Raw genomic sequence first — 19,279 nt, forward strand, 5'->3', positions numbered from 1 at the left:
CTCTCACACAGCTTCGCCTGAAGCGCTGTTTACACTCTCCCACTGCTCTCACGTCTTGCGCAGTTTCCGCTCTCCCACTGCTCTCGCCTGACTTGGTGTTTACACTCTCCCACTGCTCTCACCTCTTGCGCTGTTTAAACTCTCCCTCAGCTCTCACCTCTCGCACTGTTTACGGTCTCCCACAGCACTCACCTCTTGTGCAGTTTACACTCTCCCATTGCTCTCGCCTCTCTCACTGTTCACACTCTCCCACTGCTCTCACCTCTCACGCTGTTTACACTCTCCCACTGCTCTCGCCTCTTGCACTGTTTACAATCTCCAACTGCTCTCGCCTCTCGTGCTGTTTACACTCTCCCACTGCTTTCGCCTCTTGCGCTGTTTACGCTCTCTCACTGTTCACACTCTCCCACTGCTCTCGCCTCTCACGCTGTTTACGCTCTCCCACTGTTTACACTCTTCCACTGCTCTCGCCTGAGGCGCCGTTTACAATCTCCCACTGCTCTCGCCTCACATGCTGTTTACACTCTACCACTGCTCACGCCTCTTGCACTGTTTACACTCGGCCACAGCTCTCACCTCTCGCACTGTTTACGCTCTCCCACAGCACTCACCTCTTGCGCTGTTTACACTCTCACACTGCTCTCACCTCTCAAGCTGTTTACACTCTCCCACTGCTGTCTCCTCTCACGCTGTTTACACTCTTCCACTGCTCTCGCCTGACGCGCTGTTTACAATCTCCCACAACTCTCACCTCTCGTGCTGTTTACACTCTCCCACTGCTCTCACCTCTTGCGCTGTTTAAACTCTCCCTCAGCTCTCACCTCTCGCGCTGTTTACGCTCTCCCACAGCACTCACCTCTTGTGCAGTTTACACTCTCCCACTGCTCTCGCCTCTCTCACTGTTCACACTCTCCCACTGCTCTCACCTCTCACGCTGTTTACACTCTCCCACTGCTCTCGCCTCTTGCACTGTTTACAATCTCCAACTGCTCTCGCCTCTCGTGCTGTTTACACTCTCCCACTGCTTTCGCCTCTTGCGTTGTTTACGCTCTCTCACTGTTCACACTCTCCCACTGCTCTCGCCTCTCACGCTGTTTACGCTCTCCCACTGTTTACACTCTTCCACTGCTCTCACCTGATGCGCTGTTTACAATCTCCCACTGCTCTCGCCTCACATGCTGTTTACACTCTACCACTGCTCACGCCTCTTGCACTGTTTACACTTGGCCACAGCTCTCACCTCTCGCGCTGTTTACGCTCTCCCACAGCACTCACCTCTTGCGCTCTTTACACTCTCACACTGCTCTCACCTCTCAAGCTGTTTACACTCTCCCACTGCTCTCGCCTCTTGCACTGTTTACAATCTCCAACTGCTCTCGCCTCATCTGCTGTTTACACTCTCCCACTGCTTTCGACTCTCAGGCTGTTTACGCTCTCCCACTGCTCTCACCTCTTGCACTGTTTACAGTCTCCAACTGCTCTCGCCTCATGTGCTGTTTACACTCTCCCACTGCTTTCGACTCTCACGCTGTTTACGCTCTCACACTGCTCTTGCCTCTCGCGCTGTTTACGCTCTCTCTACCACTGCTCTCACCTCTTGTGTTGTTTAAACTCTGCCACTGCTCTCACCTCTCGTGCTGTTTACACTCTCCCACTGTTCTCACCTCTCACGCTGTTTAAGCTCTCCAACTGTTTACAATCTCACACTGCTCTCGCCTCTCGCGCTGTTTACGTTCTCCCACTGTTTACAATTTCCCACTGCTCTCGCCTCTCGCGCTGTTTAGGCTCTCCCACTGTTTACACTCTCCCACTGCTCTCACCTCTTGCGCTGTTTACACTCGGCCACAGCTCTCACCTCTCGCGCTGTTTACGCTCTCCCAAAGCACTCACCTCATGCGCTGTTTACACTCTCACACTGCTCTTGCCTCTCGCGCTGTTTACACTCTCCCACTGTTCTCGCCTGACGCGCTGTTTACACTCTCCCACTGCTTTCACCTCTTGCGCTGTTTACACTCTCCCACTGCTCTCACCTCGCGTGCTGTTTACAATCTCTGATTGCTCTCGCCTCTCACGCTGTTTACACTCTCCCACTGCTCTCACCTCTTGCACTGTTTACAATCTCCCACTGCTCTCGCCTCTCACGCTGTTTACACTCTCTCTCCCAATGCTCTCACTCCTCGTGCTGTTTACACTCTCCCACAGCTCTCGCCTGACGTGCTGTTTACACCCTCCCACTGCTCTCACACAGCTTCGCCTGAAGCGCTGTTTACACTCTCCCACTGCTCTCACGTCTTGCGCAGTTTCCGCTCTCCCACTGCTCTCGCCTGACTTGGTGTTTACACTCTCCCACTGCTCTCACTTCTTGCGCTGTTTAAACTTTCCCTCAGCTCTCACCTCTCGCACTGTTTACGGTCTCCCACAGCACTCAACTCTTGTGCAGTTTACACTGTCCCACGGCTCTCGCCTCTCTCACTGTTCACACTCTCCCACTGCTCTCACCTCTCACGCTGTTTACACTCTTCCACTGCTCTCGCCTCTTGCACTGTTTACAATCTCCAACTGCTCTCGCCTCTCGTGCTGTTTACACTCTCCCACTGCTTTCGCCTCTTGCGCTGTTTACGCTCTCTCACTGTTCACACTCTCCCACTGCTCTCGCCTCTCACGTTGTTTACGCTCTCCCACTGTTTACACTCTTCCACTGCTCTCGCCTGATGCGCTGTTTACAATCTCCCACTGCTCTCGCCTCACATGCTGTTTACACTCTACCACTGCTCACGCCTCTTGCACTGTTTACACTCGGCCACAGCTCTCACCTCTCGCACTGTTTACGCTCTCCCACAGCACTCACCTCTTGCGCTGTTTACACTCTCACACTGCTCTCACCTCTCAAGCTGTTTACACTCTCCCACTGCTCTCGCCTCTTGCACTGTTTACAATCTCCAACTGCTCTCGCCTCATCTGCTGTTTACACTCTCCCACTGCTTTCGACTCTCACGCTGTTTACGCTCTCCCACTGCTCTCGCCTCTCACGCTGTTTACACTCTTCCACTGCTCTCGCCTAACGCGCTGTTTACAATCTCCCACAACTCTCACCTCTCGTGCTGTTTACACTCTCCCACTGCTCTCGCCTCACATGCTGTTTACACTCTACCACTGCTCACGCCTGACATAGTGTTTACACTCTCCCACTGCTCTCACCTCTTGTGCTGTTTACACTCGGCCACAGCTCTCACCTCTCGCGCTGTTTACGCTCTCCCACAACACTCACCTCTTGCGCTGTTTACACTCTCACACTGCTCTCGCCTCTCGCGCTGTTTACACTCTCCCACTCTTCTCGTCTGACGTGCTGTTTACACTCTCCCACTGCTCTCGCCTGGAGCGCTGTTTACGTTCTGCCACAGCTCTCAATTCTCGTGCTGTTTACACTCTCCCACTGCTCTCACCTCGCGTGCTGTTTACAATCTCTGATTGCTCTCGCCTCTCACGCTGTTTACACTCTCTCTACCACTGCTCTCACCTCTTGTGTTGTTTAAACTCTGCCACTGCTCTCACCTCTTGTGCTGTTTACACTCTCCCACTGCTCTAGCCTGACTTGGTGTTTACACTCTCCCACTGCTCTCACCTCTTGCGCTGTTTAAACTCTCCCACAGCTCTCACCTCTCGCGCTGTTTACGCTCTCCCACAGCTCTCACCTCTTGTGCAGTTTACACTCTCCCACTGCTCTCGCCTCTCTCACTGTTCACACTCTCCCACTGCTCTCACCTCTCACGCTGTTTACACTCTCCCACTGCTCTCGCCTCTCACGCTGTTTACAATCTCCCACTGTTCTCACCTCTCACGCTGTTTAAGCTCTCCAACTGTTTACAATCTCACACTGCTCTCGCCTCTCGCGCTGTTTACGTTCTCCCACTGTTTACAGTTTCTCACTGCTCTCGCCTCTCGCGCTGTTTAGGCTCTCCCACTGTTTACACTCTCCCACTGCTCTCGCCTCTCACACTGTTTGCACTCTCCCACAGCTCTCGCCTGAAGCGCTGTTTACACTCTCCCACTGCTCTCACGTCTTGCGCAGTTTCCGCTCACCCACTGCTCTCGCCTGTTTTGGTGTTTACACTCTCCCACTGCTCTCACCTCTTGCGCTGTTTAAACTCTCCCACAGCTCTCACCTCTCGCGCTGTTTACACTCTCCCACTGTTCTCGCCTGACGCGCTGTTTACACTCTCCCACAGCTCTCACCTCTCGCGCTGTTTACCCTCTCCCACTGCTCTCGCCTCTCGCGCTGTTTACACTCTCCCACTGCTCGCGCTTCTCATGCTGTTTACACTCTCCCACTGCTCTCGCCTCTCGTGCTGTAAACACTCTCAAACTGCTCACGCCTCTGACGCTGTTTACACTCTCCCACTGCTCTCCCCTCTCACGCTGTTTACGTTCTCCCACTGTTTATAATCTCCCACTGCTCTCGCCTCTCGCGCTGTTTACACTCTCCCACTGCTCACACCTCTCACGCTGTTTACACTCTCCCACTGCTCTCGCCTCTCGCACTGTTTACGCTCTCCCACTGTTTACACTCTCCCACTGCTCTCGCCTCTCGCGCTGTTTACACTGTCCCACTGCTCTCGCCTAACGCGCTGCTTACACTCTCCCAATGCTCTCTCCTGACGTGCTATTTACACTCTCCCACTGCTCTCGCCTCTCACGTTGTTTACACTCTCCCATGGTCTCGCCTCTCACGCTGTTTACACTCTCCCACTGTTTACAATCTCCCACTGCTCTCGCCTCTCGCGCTGTTTACGTTCTCCCACTGTTTTCAATTTCCCACTGCTCTCACCTCTCGCGCTGTTTACACTCTCCCGCTGTTCTCGCCTCACGCGCTGTTTACACTCTCCCACTGCACTCGCCTCTCACACTGTTTATACTCTCCCACTCGCACTGTTTACATTCTCCCATGGCTCTCGCCTCTCACGCTGTTTACACTCTCCCACTGCTCTCGCCTCTCGCACTGTTTACACACTCCCACTGCTCTCACCTCTCGTGCTGTTTGCACTCTCCCACTGCTTTCGCCTCTTGCGCTGTTTACGCTCTCCCACTGTTTACACTCTTCCACTGCTCTCGTCTGACGCGCTGTTTACAATCTCCCACAACTCTCACCTCTCGTGCTGTTTACACTCTCCCACTGCTCTCGCCTCTCACGCTGTTTACATTCTCTCTCCCACTGCTCTCACTTCTCATGCTGTTTACACTCTCCCACTGCTCTCACCTCTCGTGCTGTTTACACTCTCCCACTGCTCTCGCCTGACGTGCTGTTTACACTCTCCCACTGCTCTCGCCTCTCACACTGTTTGCACTCTCCCACAGCTCTCGCCTCTCACGCTGTTTACACTCTCCCACTGCTCGCGCTTCTCATGCTGTTTACACTCTCCCACTGCTCTTGCCTCTTGTGCTGTAAACACTCTCAAACTGCTCATGCCTCTGACGCTGTTTACACTCTCCCACTGCTCTCGTCTCTCGCGCTGTTTACGTTCTCCCACTGTTTATAATCTCCCACTGCTCTCGCCTCTCGCGCTGTTTACACTCTCCCACTGCTCTCGCCTCTCACACTGTTTATACTCTCCCACTCGCACTGTTTACATTCTCCCATGGCTCTCGCCTCTCACGCTGTTTACACTCTCCCACTGCTCTCGCCTCTCGTGCTGTTTACACTCTCCCACTGCTTTCGCCTCTTGCGCTGTTTACGCTCTCCCACTGTTTACACTCTTCCACTGCTCTCGTCTGACGCGCTGTTTACAATCTCCCACAACTCTCACCTCTCGTGCTGTTTACACTCTCCCACTGCTCTTGCCTCTCACGCTGTTTACATTCTCTCTCCCACTGCTCTCACTTCTCATGCTGTTTACACTCTCCCACTGCTCTCACCTCTCGTGCTGTTTACACTCTCCCACTGCACTCGCCTGAAGTGCTGTTTACACTCTCCCACTGCTCTCGCCTCTCACACTGTTTGCACTCTCCCACAGCTCTCGCCTCTCACGCTGTTTACACTCTCCCACTGCTCGCGCTTCTCATGCTGTTTACACTCTCCCACTGCTCTCGCCTCTTGTGCTGTAAACACTCTCAAACTGCTCATGCCTCTGACGCTGTTTACACTCTCCCACTGCTCTCGTCTCTCGCGCTGTTTACGTTCTCCCACTGTTTATAATCTCCAACTGCTCTCGCCTCTCGCGCTGTTTACACTCTCCCACTGCTCTCGCCTCTCGCGCTGTTTACACTGTCCCACTGCTCTCGCCTAACACGCTGCTTACACTCTCCCAATGCTCTCTCCTGACATGCTATTTACACTCTCCCACTGCTCTCGCCTCTCACGTTGTTTACACTCTCCCATGGTCTCGCCTCTCACGCTGTTTACACTCTCCTACTGTTTACAATCTCCCACTGCTCTCGCCTCTCGCGCTGTTTACGTTCTCCCACTGTTTTCAATTTCCCACTGCTCTCACCTCTCGCGCTGTTTACACTCTCCCGCTGTTCTCGCCTCTCGTGCTGTTTACACTCTCCCACTGCTTTCGCCTCTTGCGCTGTTTACGCTGTCCCACTGTTTACACTCTTCCACTGCTCTCGTCTGACGCGCTGTTTACAATCTCCCACAACTCTCACCTCTCGTGCTGTTTACACTCTCCCACTGCTCTCGCCTCGCATGCTGTTTACACTCTACCACTGCTCACGCCTGACGTGTTGTTTACACTCTCCCACTGCTCTCACCTCTTGCGCTGTTTACACTCGGCCACAGCTCTCACCTCTCGCGCTGTTTACGCTCTCCCAAAGCACTCACCTCTTGCGCTGTTTACACTCTCACACTGCTCTCACCTCTCAAGCTGTTTACACTCTCCCACTGCTCTCGCCTCTTGCACTGTTTACAATCTCCAACTGCTCTCGCCTCTCGTGCTGTTTGCACTCTCACACTGCTTTCGCCTCTCACGCTGTTTACGCTCTCACACTGCTCATGCCTCTCGCGCTGTTTACTCTCTCTCACTGCTCACACTCTCCCACTGCTCTCGCCTCTCACACTGTTTACACTCTCCCACTGATCACACTCTTCCACTGCTCTCGCCTGACGCGCTATTTACACTCTCCAACAACTCTCACCTCTCGTGCTGTTTACACTCTCCCACTGTTCTTGCCTCACGTGCTTTTTACACTCTCCCACTGCTCTCACCTCTTGCGCTGTTTGCACTCGGCCACAGCTCTCACCTCTCGCGCTGTTAAAGCTCTCACACTGCTCTCACCTCTTGCGCTGTTTACACTCTCCCACTGTTCTCGCCTGACACGCTGTTTACACTCTCCCACTGCTCTCGCCTGATGCGCTGTTTACATTCTCCCACTGCTCTCGCCTCTCACGCTGTTTACACTCTCTCTACCACTGCTCTCACCTCTCGTGCTGTTTACGCTCTCATACTGCTCTCACCTCTCGTGCTGTTTACACTCTCCCACTGCTCTGGCCTCTCACGCTGTTTACACTCTCCCACTGCTCTCGCCTGACATGCTGTTTACAATCTCCCACTGCTCTCGCCTCTCACGCTGTTTACACTCTCCCACAGTTCTCGCCTCTCGCGCTGTTTACGTTCTCGCACTGTTTACAATACCCCATTGCTCTCGCCTCTCGCGCTGTTTACGCTCTCCCACTGTTTACACTCTCCCACTGCTCTCGCCGCTCGCGTTGTTTATACTCTCCCACTGCTCTCACCTCTCGCGCTGTTTACACTCTCCCACTGTTCTTGCCTCTTGTGCTGTTTACACTCTCCCACTGCTTTCACCTCTCGCGCTGTTTACGCTCTCTCACTGTTCACACTCTCCCACTGCTCTCGCCTCTCGCGCTGTTTACACTCTCCCACTGCTATTGACTGATGCGCTGTTTACAATCTCCCACAACTCTCACCTCTTGTGCTGTTTACACTCTCCCACTGCTTTCGCCTGTCGCGCTGTTTACGCTCTCTCACTGTTCACACTCTCCCACTGCTCTCGCCGCTCGCACTGTTTACACTCTACCACTGCTCACGCCTGACGTGGTGTTTACACTCTCCCACTGCTCTCACCTCTTGTGCTGTTTACTCATGGCCACAGCTCTCACCTCTCGCGCTGTTTACGCTCACCCACAGCACTCACATCTTGCGCTGTTTACACTCTCACATTGCTCTCGCCTCTCGCGCTGTTTACACTCTCCCACTGTTCTCGCCTGACGTGCTGTTTACACTCTCCCACTGCTCTCGCCTGGCGCGCTGTTTACATTCTCCCACAGCTCTCAATTCTCGTGCTGTTTACAGTCTCCCACTGCTCTCACCTCTTGAGCTGTTTACAGTCTCCCACTGCTCTCACCTCTCGTGCTGTTTACACTCTGCCACAGCCTTCAACTCTTGCGCTGTTTACGCTCACCCACTGCTCTTGCCTGATGCACTGTTTACACTCTCCCACTGCTCTCGCCTGGCGCGCTGTTTACATTCTCCCACAGCTCTCAATTCTCGTGCTGTTTACAGTCTCCCGCTGCTCTCATCTATTGCGCTGTTTACATTCTCCCACTGCTCTCACATCTCGTGCTGTTTACACTCTCCCACTGCTCTCGCCTCTTGCACTGTTTACAATCTCCAACTGCTCTCGCCTCTTGTGCTGTTTACACTCTCCCACTGCTTTCGACTCTCACACTGTTTACGCTCTCACGCTGCTCTCGCCTCTCGCGCTGTTTACGCTCTCTCACTGTTCACACACTCCCACTGCTCTCGCCTCTCACGCTGTTTACACTCTTCCACTGCTCTCGCCTGACGCGCTGTTTACAATCTCCCACAACTCTCACCTCTTGTGCTGTTTACACTCTCCCACTGCTCTCGCCTCACATGCTGTTTATACTCTACCACTGCTCAAGCCTGACGTAGTGTTTACACTCTCCCACTGCTCTCACCTCTTGCGCTGTTTATACTCGGCCACAGCTCTCACCTCTCGCGCTGTTTACGCTCTCCCACAGCACTCACCTCTTGCGCTGTTTACACTCTCACACTGCTCTCGCCTCTCGCGCTGTTTACACTCTCCCACTGTTCTCGCCTGACGCGCTGTTTACACTCTCCCACTGCTCTCGCCTGGCGCGCTTTTTACATTCTCCCACAGCTCTCAATTCTCGTGCTGTTTACAGTCTCCCGCTGCTCTCATCTATTGCGCTGTTTACATTCTCCCACTGCTCTCACCTCTCGTGCTGTTTACACTCTACCACTGCTCTTGCCTCTCGCACTGTTTACACTCTCTCTCCCACTGCTCTCACCTCTCGTGCTGCTTACACTCTCCCACTGCTCTCACCTCTCGTGCTATATACACTCTCCTACTGCCCTCGCCTCTCGGGCTGTTTAAACTCTCCCACTGCTCTCGCCTGATGCGCTTATCACACCCTCCCAATGCTCTCGTCTCTCGCGCTGTTTACACTCTCCCACTGCTCTCGCCTCTCGCGCTGTTTACACTCTCCCGCTGTTCTCGCCTCTCGCGCTGTTTACACTCTCCCACTGCTCTCGCCTCTCGCACTGTTTATACTCTCCCACTGCTCTCGCAGCTCGCACTGTTTACACTCTCCCACTGCTCTCGCCTCTCGCACTGTTTACACTCTCCCACTGCTCTCACCTCTCGTGCTGTTTACACTCTCCCACTGCTTTCGCCTCTTGCGCTGTTTACGCTGTCCCACTGTTTACACTCTTCCACTGCTCTCGTCTGACGCGCTGTTTACAATCTCCCACAACTCTCACCTCTCGTGCTGTTTACACTCTCCCACTGCTCTCGCCTCACATGCTGTTTACACTCTACCACTGCTCACGCCTGACGTGGTGTTTACACTCTCCCACTGCTCTCACCTCTTGCGCTGTTTACACTCGGCCACAGCTCTCACCTCTCGCGCTGTTTACGCTCTCCCAAAGCACTCACCTCTTGCGCTGTTTACACTCTCACACTGCTCTCACCTCTCAAGCTGTTTACACTCTCCCACTGCTCTCGCCTCTTGCACTGTTTACAATCTCCAACTGCTCTTGCCTCTTGTGCTGTTTACACTCTCCCACTGCTTTCGACTCTCACACTGTTTACGCTCTCACGCTGCTCTCGCCTCTCGCGCTGTTTACGCTCTCTCACTGTTCACACTCTCCCACTGCTCTCGCCTCTCACGCTGTTTACACTCTTCCACTGCTCTCGCCTGACGCGCTGTTTACAATCTCCCACAACTCTCACCTCTTGTGCTGTTTACACTCTCCCACTGCTCACGCCTCACATGCTGTTTACACTCTACCACTGCTCAAGCCTGACGTAGTGTTTACACTCTCCCACTGCTCTCACCTCTTGCGTGTTTATACTCGGCCACAGCTCTCACCTCTCGCGCTGTTTACGCTCTCCCACAGCACTCACCTCTTGCGCTGTTTACACTCTCACACTGCTCTCGCCTCTCACGCTGTTTACACTCTCACACTGCTCTCGCCTCTCGCGCTGTTTACGTTCTCCCACTGTTTACAATACCCCATTGCTCTCGCCTCTCGCGCTGTTTACGCTCTCCCACTGATTACACTCTCCCACTGCTCTCGCCGCTCGCGTTGTTTATACTCTCCCACTGCTCTCACCTCTCGGGCTGTTTACACTCTCCCACTGCTCTCGCCTCTCACGCTGTTTACACTCTCCCACTGCTCTCGCCTCTCGCACTGTTTACACTCTCCCACTGCTCTCACCCTCTTGCGCTGTTTACACTCGGCCACAGCTCTCACCTCGACGTGCTGTTTACACTCTCCCACTGCTCTCGCCTGGCGCGCTGTTTACATTCTCCCACAGCTCTCAATTCTCGTGCTGTTTACATTCTCCCACTGCTCTCGCCTCTTGCACTGTTTACAATCTCCAACTGCTCTCGCCTCTCGTGCTGTTTGCACTCTCACACTGCTTTCGCCTCTCACGCTGTTTACGCTCTCACACTGCTCATGCCTCTCGCGCTGTTTACTCTCTCTCACTGCTCACACTCTCCCACTGCTCTCGCCTCTCACACTGTTTACACTCTCCCACTGATCACACTCTTCCACTGCTCTCGCCTGACGCGCTATTTACACTCTCCAACAACTCTCACCTCTCGTGCTGTTTACACTCTCCCACTGTTCTTGCCTCACGTGCTTTTTACACTCTCCCACTGCTCTCACCTCTTGCGCTGTTTGCACTCGGCCACAGCTCTCACCTCTCGCGCTGTTAAAGCTCTCACACTGCTCTCACCTCTTGCGCTGTTTACACTCTCCCACTGTTCTCGCCTGACACGCTGTTTACACTCTCCCACTGCTCTCGCCTGATGCGCTGTTTACATTCTCCCACTGCTCTCGCCTCTCACGCTGTTTACACTCTCTCTACCACTGCTCTCACCTCTCGTGCTGTTTACGCTCTCATACTGCTCTCACCTCTCGTGCTGTTTACACTCTCCCACTGCTCTGGCCTCTCACGCTGTTTACACTCTCCCACTGCTCTCGCCTGACATGCTGTTTACAATCTCCCACTGCTCTCGCCTCTCACGCTGTTTACACTCTCCCACAGTTCTCGCCTCTCGCGCTGTTTACGTTCTCGCACTGTTTACAATACCCCATTGCTCTCGCCTCTCGCGCTGTTTACGCTCTCCCACTGTTTACACTCTCCCACTGCTCTCGCCGCTCGCGTTGTTTATACTCTCCCACAGCTCTCACCTCTCGCGCTGTTTACACTCTCCCACTGTTCTTGCCTCTTGTGCTGTTTACACTCTCCCACTGCTTTCACCTCTCGCGCTGTTTACGCTCTCTCACTGTTCACACTCTCCCACTGCTCTCGCCTCTCGCGCTGTTTACACTCTCCCACTGCTATTGACTGATGCGCTGTTTACAATCTCCCACAACTCTCACCTCTTGTGCTGTTTACACTCTCCCACTGCTTTCGCCTGTCGCGCTGTTTACGCTCTCTCACTGTTCACACTCTCCCACTGCTCTCGCCGCTCGCACTGTTTACACTCTACCACTGCTCACGCCTGACGTGGTGTTTACACTCTCCCACTGCTCTCACCTCTTGTGCTGTTTACTCATGGCCACAGCTCTCACCTCTCGCGCTGTTTACGCTCACCCACAGCACTCACATCTTGCGCTGTTTACACTCTCACATTGCTCTCGCCTCTCGCGCTGTTTACACTCTCCCACTGTTCTCGCCTGACGTGCTGTTTACACTCTCCCACTGCTCTCGCCTGGCGCGCTGTTTACATTCTCCCACAGCTCTCAATTCTCGTGCTGTTTACAGTCTCCCACTGCTCTCACCTCTTGAGCTGTTTACAGTCTCCCACTGCTCTCACCTCTCGTGCTGTTTACACTCTGCCACAGCCTTCAACTCTTGCGCTGTTTACGCTCACCCACTGCTCTTGCCTGATGCACTGTTTACACTCTCCCACTGCTCTCGCCTGGCGCGCTGTTTACATTCTCCCACAGCTCTCAATTCTCGTGCTGTTTACAGTCTCCCGCTGCTCTCATCTATTGCGCTGTTTACATTCTCCCACTGCTCTCACATCTCGTGCTGTTTACACTCTCCCACTGCTCTCGCCTCTTGCACTGTTTACAATCTCCAACTGCTCTCGCCTCTTGTGCTGTTTACACTCTCCCACTGCTTTCGACTCTCACACTGTTTACGCTCTCACGCTGCTCTCGCCTCTCGCGCTGTTTACGCTCTCTCACTGTTCACACACTCCCACTGCTCTCGCCTCTCACGCTGTTTACACTCTTCCACTGCTCTCGCCTGACGCGCTGTTTACAATCTCCCACAACTCTCACCTCTTGTGCTGTTTACACTCTCCCACTGCTCTCGCCTCACATGCTGTTTATACTCTACCACTGCTCAAGCCTGACGTAGTGTTTACACTCTCCCACTGCTCTCACCTCTTGCGCTGTTTATACTCGGCCACAGCTCTCACCTCTCGCGCTGTTTACGCTCTCCCACAGCACTCACCTCTTGCGCTGTTTACACTCTCACACTGCTCTCGCCTCTCGCGCTGTTTACACTCTCCCACTGTTCTCGCCTGACGCGCTGTTTACACTCTCCCACTGCTCTCGCCTGGCGCGCTTTTTACATTCTCCCACAGCTCTCAATTCTCGTGCTGTTTACAGTCTCCCGCTGCTCTCATCTATTGCGCTGTTTACATTCTCCCACTGCTCTCACCTCTCGTGCTGTTTACACTCTACCACTGCTCTTGCCTCTCGCACTGTTTACACTCTCTCTCCCACTGCTCTCACCTCTCGTGCTGCTTACACTCTCCCACTGCTCTCACCTCTCGTGCTATATACACTCTCCTACTGCCCTCGCCTCTCGGGCTGTTTAAACTCTCCCACTGCTCTCGCCTGATGCGCTTATCACACCCTCCCAATGCTCTCGTCTCTCGCGCTGTTTACACTCTCCCACTGCTCTCGCCTCTCGCGCTGTTTACACTCTCCCGCTGTTCTCGCCTCTCGCGCTGTTTACACTCTCCCACTGCTCTCGCCTCTCGCACTGTTTATACTCTCCCACTGCTCTCGCAGCTCGCACTGTTTACACTCTCCCACTGCTCTCGCCTCTCGCACTGTTTACACTCTCCCACTGCTCTCACCTCTCGTGCTGTTTACACTCTCCCACTGCTTTCGCCTCTTGCGCTGTTTACGCTGTCCCACTGTTTACACTCTTCCACTGCTCTCGTCTGACGCGCTGTTTACAATCTCCCACAACTCTCACCTCTCGTGCTGTTTACACTCTCCCACTGCTCTCGCCTCACATGCTGTTTACACTCTACCACTGCTCACGCCTGACGTGGTGTTTACACTCTCCCACTGGTCTCACCTCTTGCGCTGTTTACACTCGGCCACAGCTCTCACCTCTCGCGCTGTTTACGCTCTCCCAAAGCACTCACCTCTTGCGCTGTTTACACTCTCACACTGCTCTCACCTCTCAAGCTGTTTACACTCTCCCACTGCTCTCGCCTCTTGCACTGTTTACAATCTCCAACTGCTCTCGCCTCTTGTGCTGTTTACACTCTCCCACTGCTTTCGACTCTCACACTGTTTACGCTCTCACGCTGCTCTCGCCTCTCGCGCTGTTTACGCTCTCTCACTGTTCACACTCTCCCACTGCTCTCGCCTCTCACGCTGTTTACACTCTTCCACTGCTCTCGCCTGACGCGCTGTTTACAATCTCCCACAACTCTCACCTCTTGTGCTGTTTACACTCTCCCACTGCTCTCGCCTCACATGCTGTTTACACTCTACCACTGCTCAAGCCTGACGTAGTGTTTACACTCTCCCACTGCTCTCACCTCTTGCGTGTTTATACTCGGCCACAGCTCTCACCTCTCGCGCTGTTTACGCTCTCCCACAGCACTCACCTCTTGCGCTGTTTACACTCTCACACTGCTCTCGCCTCTCGCGCTGTTTACACTCTCCCACTGTTCTCGCCTGACGCGCTGTTTACACTCTCCCTGCTCTCGCCTGGCGTGCTTTTTACATTCTGCCACAGCTCTCAATTCTCGTGCTGTTTACACTCTCCCACTGCTCTCACTTCTTGCGTTGTTTACACTCTCCCACTGCTCTCACCTCGCATGCTGTTTACAATCTCTGATTGCTCTCGCTTCTCACGCTGTTTACACTCTCTCTACCACTGCTCTCACCTCTTGTTGTTGTTTACACTCTTCCACTGCTCTGGCCTCTCACGCTGTTTACACTCTCCCACTGCTCTCGCCTGACGTGCTGTTTACACTCTCCCACTGCTCTCGCCTCTCGCGCTGTTTACACTCTCCCACTGCTCTCGCCTCTCACGCTGTTTACACTCTCCCACTGCTCTCGCCTCTCGCGCTGTTTACGTTCTCCCACTGTTTACAATACCCCATTGCTCTCGCCTCTCGCGCTGTTTACGCTCTCCCACTGTTTACACTCTCCCACTGCTCTCGCCGCTCGCGTTGTTTATACTCTCCCACTGCTCTCACCTCTCGGGCTGTTTACACTCTCCCACTGCTCTCGCCTCTCACGCTGTTTACACTCTCCCACTGCTCTCGCCTCTCGCACTGTTTACACTCTCCCACTGCTCTCTCCCCTCGTGCTGTTTACACTCTCCCACTGCTCTCGCCTCTTGCGTGTTTATACTCGGCCACAGCTCTCACCTCTCGCGCTGTTTACGCTCTCCCACAGCACTCACCTCTTGCGCTGTTTACACTCTCACACTGCTCTCGCCTCTCGCGCTGTTTACACTCTCCCACTGTTCTCGCCTGACGCGCTGTTTACACTCTCCCTGCTCTCGCCTGGCGTGCTTTTTACATTCTGCCACAGCTCTCAATTCTCGTGCTGTTTACACTCTCCCACTGCTCTCACTTCTTGCGTTGTTTACACTCTCCCACTGCTCTCACCTCGCATGCTGTTTACAATCTCTGATTGCTCTCGCTTCTCACGCTGTTTACACTCTCTCTACCACTGCTCTCACCTCTTGTTGTTGTTTACACTCTTCCACTGCTCTGGCCTCTCACGCTGTTTACACTCTCCCACTGCTCTCGCCTGACGTGCTGTTTACACTCTCCCACTGCTCTCGCCTCTCGCGCTGTTTACACTCTCCCACTGCTCTCGCCTCTCACGCTGTTTACACTCTCCCACTGCTCTCGCCTCTCGCGCTGTTTACGTTCTCCCACTGTTTACAATACCCCATTGCTCTCGCCTCTCGCGCTGTTTACGCTCTCCCACTGTTTACACTCTCCCACTGCTCTCGCCGCTCGCGTTGTTTATACTCTCCCACTGCTCTCACCTCTCGGGCTGTTTACACTCTCCCACTGCTCTCGCCTCTCACGCTGTTTACACTCTCCCACTGCTCTCGCCTCTCGCACTGTTTACACTCTCCCACTGCTCTCTCCCCTCGTGCTGTTTACACTCTCCCACTGCTCTCGCCTCTTGCACTGTTTACAATCTCCAACTGCTCTCGCCTCTTGTGCTGTTTACATTCTCCCACTGCTTTCGCCTCTCGCGCTGTTTACGCTCTCTCACTGTTCACACTCTCCCACTGCTCTCGCCTCTCGCGCTGTTTACGCTCTCCCACTGCTATCGACTGATGCGCTGTTTACAATCTCCCACAACTCTCACCTCTTGTGCTGTTTACACTCTCCCACTGCTTTCGCCTCTCGCGCTGTTTACGCTCTCTCACTGTTCACACTCTCCCACTGCTCTCGCCGCTCGCACTGTTTACGCTCTACCACTGCTCACGCCTGACGTGGTGTTTACACTCTCCCACTGCTCTCACCTCTTGTGCTGTTTACACATGGCCACAGCTCTCACCTCTCGCGCTGTTTACGCTCACCCACAGCACTCACATCTTGCGCTGTTTACACTCTCACATTGCTCTCGCCTCTCGCGCTGTTTACACTCTCCCACTGTTCTCGCCTGACGTGCTGTTTACACTCTCCCACTGCTCTCGCCTGGCGCGCTGTTTACATTCTCCCACAGCTCTCAATTCTCGTGCTGTTTACAGTCTCCCACTGCTCTCACCTCTTGCGCTGTTTACAGTCTCCCACTGCTCTCACCTCTCGCGCTGTTTACACTCTCCCACAGCTCTCAACTCTTGCGCTGTTTACGCTCTCCCACTGCTCTTGCCTGATGCACTGTTTACACTCTCCCACTGCGTTCGCCTGACGCACTGTTTATACTATCCCACTGCTCTCGCCTCTTGCGCTGTTTACAGTCTCCCGCTGCTCTCATCTATTGCGCTGTTTACATTCTCCCACTGCTCTCACCTCTCGTGCTGTTTACACTCTCCCACTGCTCTCGCCTCTCGCACTGTTTACACTCTCTCTCCCACTGCTCTCACCTCTCGTGCTGCTTACACTCTCCCACTGCTCTCGCCTCTCGCACTGTGTACACTCTCCCACTGCTCTCACCTCTCATGCTGTTTACACTCTCCCACTGCTTTCGCCTCTTGCGCTGTTTACGCTGTCCCACTGTTTACACTCTTCCACTGCTCTCGTCTGACGCGCTGTTTACAATCTCCCACAACTCTCACCTCTCGTGCTGTTTACACTCTCCCACTGCTCTCGCCTCACATGCTGTTTACACTCTACCACTGCTCACGCCTGACGTGGTGTTTACACTCTCCCACTGCTCTCTCCCCTCGTGCTGTTTACACTCTCCCACTGCTCTCGCCTCTTGCACTGTTTACAATCTCCAACTGCTCTCGCCTCTCGCGCTGTTTACGCTCTCTCACTGTTCACACTCTCCCACTGCTCTCGCCTCTCGCGCTGTTTACGCTCTCCCACTGCTATCGACTGATGCGCTGTTTACAATCTCCCACAACTCTCACCTCTTGTGCTGTTTACACTCTCCCACTGCTTTTGCCTCTCGCGCTGTTTACGCTCTCTCACTGTTCACACTCTCCCACTGCTCTCGCCGCTCGCACTGTTTACACTCTACCACTGCTCACGCCTGACATGGTGTTTACACTGTCCCACTGCTCTCACCTCTTGTGCTGTTTACACTTGGCCACAGCTCTCACCTCTCGCGCTGTTTACGCTCTCCCACAGCACTCACATCTTGCGCTGTTTAAACTCTCACATTGCTCTCGCCTCTCGCGCTGTTTACACTCTCCCACTGTTCTCGCCTGACGTGCTGTTTACACTCTCCCACTGCTTTCGCCTGGCGCGCTGTTTACATTCTCCCACAGCTCTCAATTCTCGTGCTGTTTACAGTCTCCCGCTGCTCTCATCTATTGCGCTGTTTACATTCTCCCACTGCTCTCACCTCTCGTGCTGTTTACACTCTCCCACTGCTCTCGCCTCTCGCACTGTTTACACTCTCTCTCCCACTGCTCTCACCTCTCGTGCTGCTTACACTCTCCCACTGCTCTCACCTCTCGTGCTATATACACTCTCCTACTGCCCTCGCCTCTCGGGCTGTTTAAACTCTCCCACTGCTCTCGACTGATGTGCTTATCACACCCTCCCAATGGTCTCGTCTCTCGCGCTGTTTACACTCTCCCACTGCTCTCACCTCTCGCGCTGTTTACACTCTCCCGCTGTTCTCGCCTCTCGCGCTGTTTACACTCTCCCACTGCTCTCGCCTCTCGCACTGTTTATACTCTCCCACTGCTCTCGCAGCTCGCACTGTTTACATTCTCCCATGGCTCTCGCCTCTCACGCTGTTTACACTCTCCCACTGCTCTCGCCTCTCACACTGTTTACACTCTCCCACTGCTCTCACCTCTCGCACTGTTTACACTCTCCCACTGCTCTCACCTCTCGTGCTGTTTACACTCTCCCACTGCTTTCGCCTCTTGCGCTGTTTACGCTGTCCCACTGTTTACACTCTTCCACTGCTCTCGTCTGACGCGCTGTTTACAATCTCCCACAACTCTCACCTCTCGTGCTGTTTACACTCTCCCACTGCTCTCGCCTCACATGCTGTTTACACTCTACCACTGCTCACGCCTGACGTGGTGTTTACACTCTCCCACTGCTCTCACCTCTTGCGCTGTTTACACTCGGCCACAGCTCTCACCTCTCGCGCTGTTTACGCTCTCCCAAAGCACTCACCTCTTGCGCTGTTTACACTCTCACACTGCTCTCACCTCTCAAGCTGTTTACACTCTCCCACTGCTCTCGCCTCTTGCACTGTTTACAATCTCCAACTGCTCTCGCCTCTTGTGCTGTTTACACTCTCCCACTGCTTTCGACTCTCACACTGTTTACGCTCTCACGCTGCTCTCGCCTCTTGTGCTGTTTACGCTCTCTCACTGTTCACACTCTCCCACTGCTCTCGCCTCTCACGCTGTTTACACTCTTCCACTGCTCTCGCCTGACGCGCTGTTTACAATCTCCCACAACTCTCACCTCTTGTGCTGTTTACACTCTCCCACTGCTCTCGCCTCACATGCTGTTTACACTCTACCACTGCTCAAGCCTGACGTAGTGTTTACACTCTCCCACTGCTCTCACCTCTTGCGCTGTTTATACTCGGCCACAGCTCTCACCTCTCGCGCTGTTTACGCTCTCCCACAGCACTCACCTCTTGCGCTGTTTACACTCTCACACTGCTCTCGCCTCTCGCGCTGTTTACACTCTCCCACTGTTCTCGCCTGACGCGCTGTTTACACTCTCCCACTGCTCTCGCCTGGCGTGCTTTTTACATTCTGCCACAGCTCTCAATTCTCGTGCTGTTTACACTCTCCCACTGCTCTCACTTCTTGCGTTGTTTACACTCTCCCACTGCTCTCACCTCGCATGCTGTTTACAATCTCTGATTGCTCTCGCTTCTCA

The 19,279-nt window shown here is 54.0% G+C and overlaps 1 protein-coding gene across 1 annotated transcript in view; it reads right to left on the minus strand.

The window, feature by feature from the left end:
• The window catches only part of laptm4b (lysosomal protein transmembrane 4 beta), a 198,824-nt gene that overhangs the window by 21,944 nt on the left and 157,601 nt on the right, over positions 1 to 19,279 (minus strand). The gene's annotated exons all lie outside the window — the stretch shown is intronic.

Source organism: Carcharodon carcharias, chromosome 6 (genome assembly GCF_017639515.1).
Source record: "Carcharodon carcharias isolate sCarCar2 chromosome 6, sCarCar2.pri, whole genome shotgun sequence".
In the NCBI taxonomy this organism is placed as follows: domain Eukaryota; kingdom Metazoa; phylum Chordata; class Chondrichthyes; order Lamniformes; family Lamnidae; genus Carcharodon; species Carcharodon carcharias.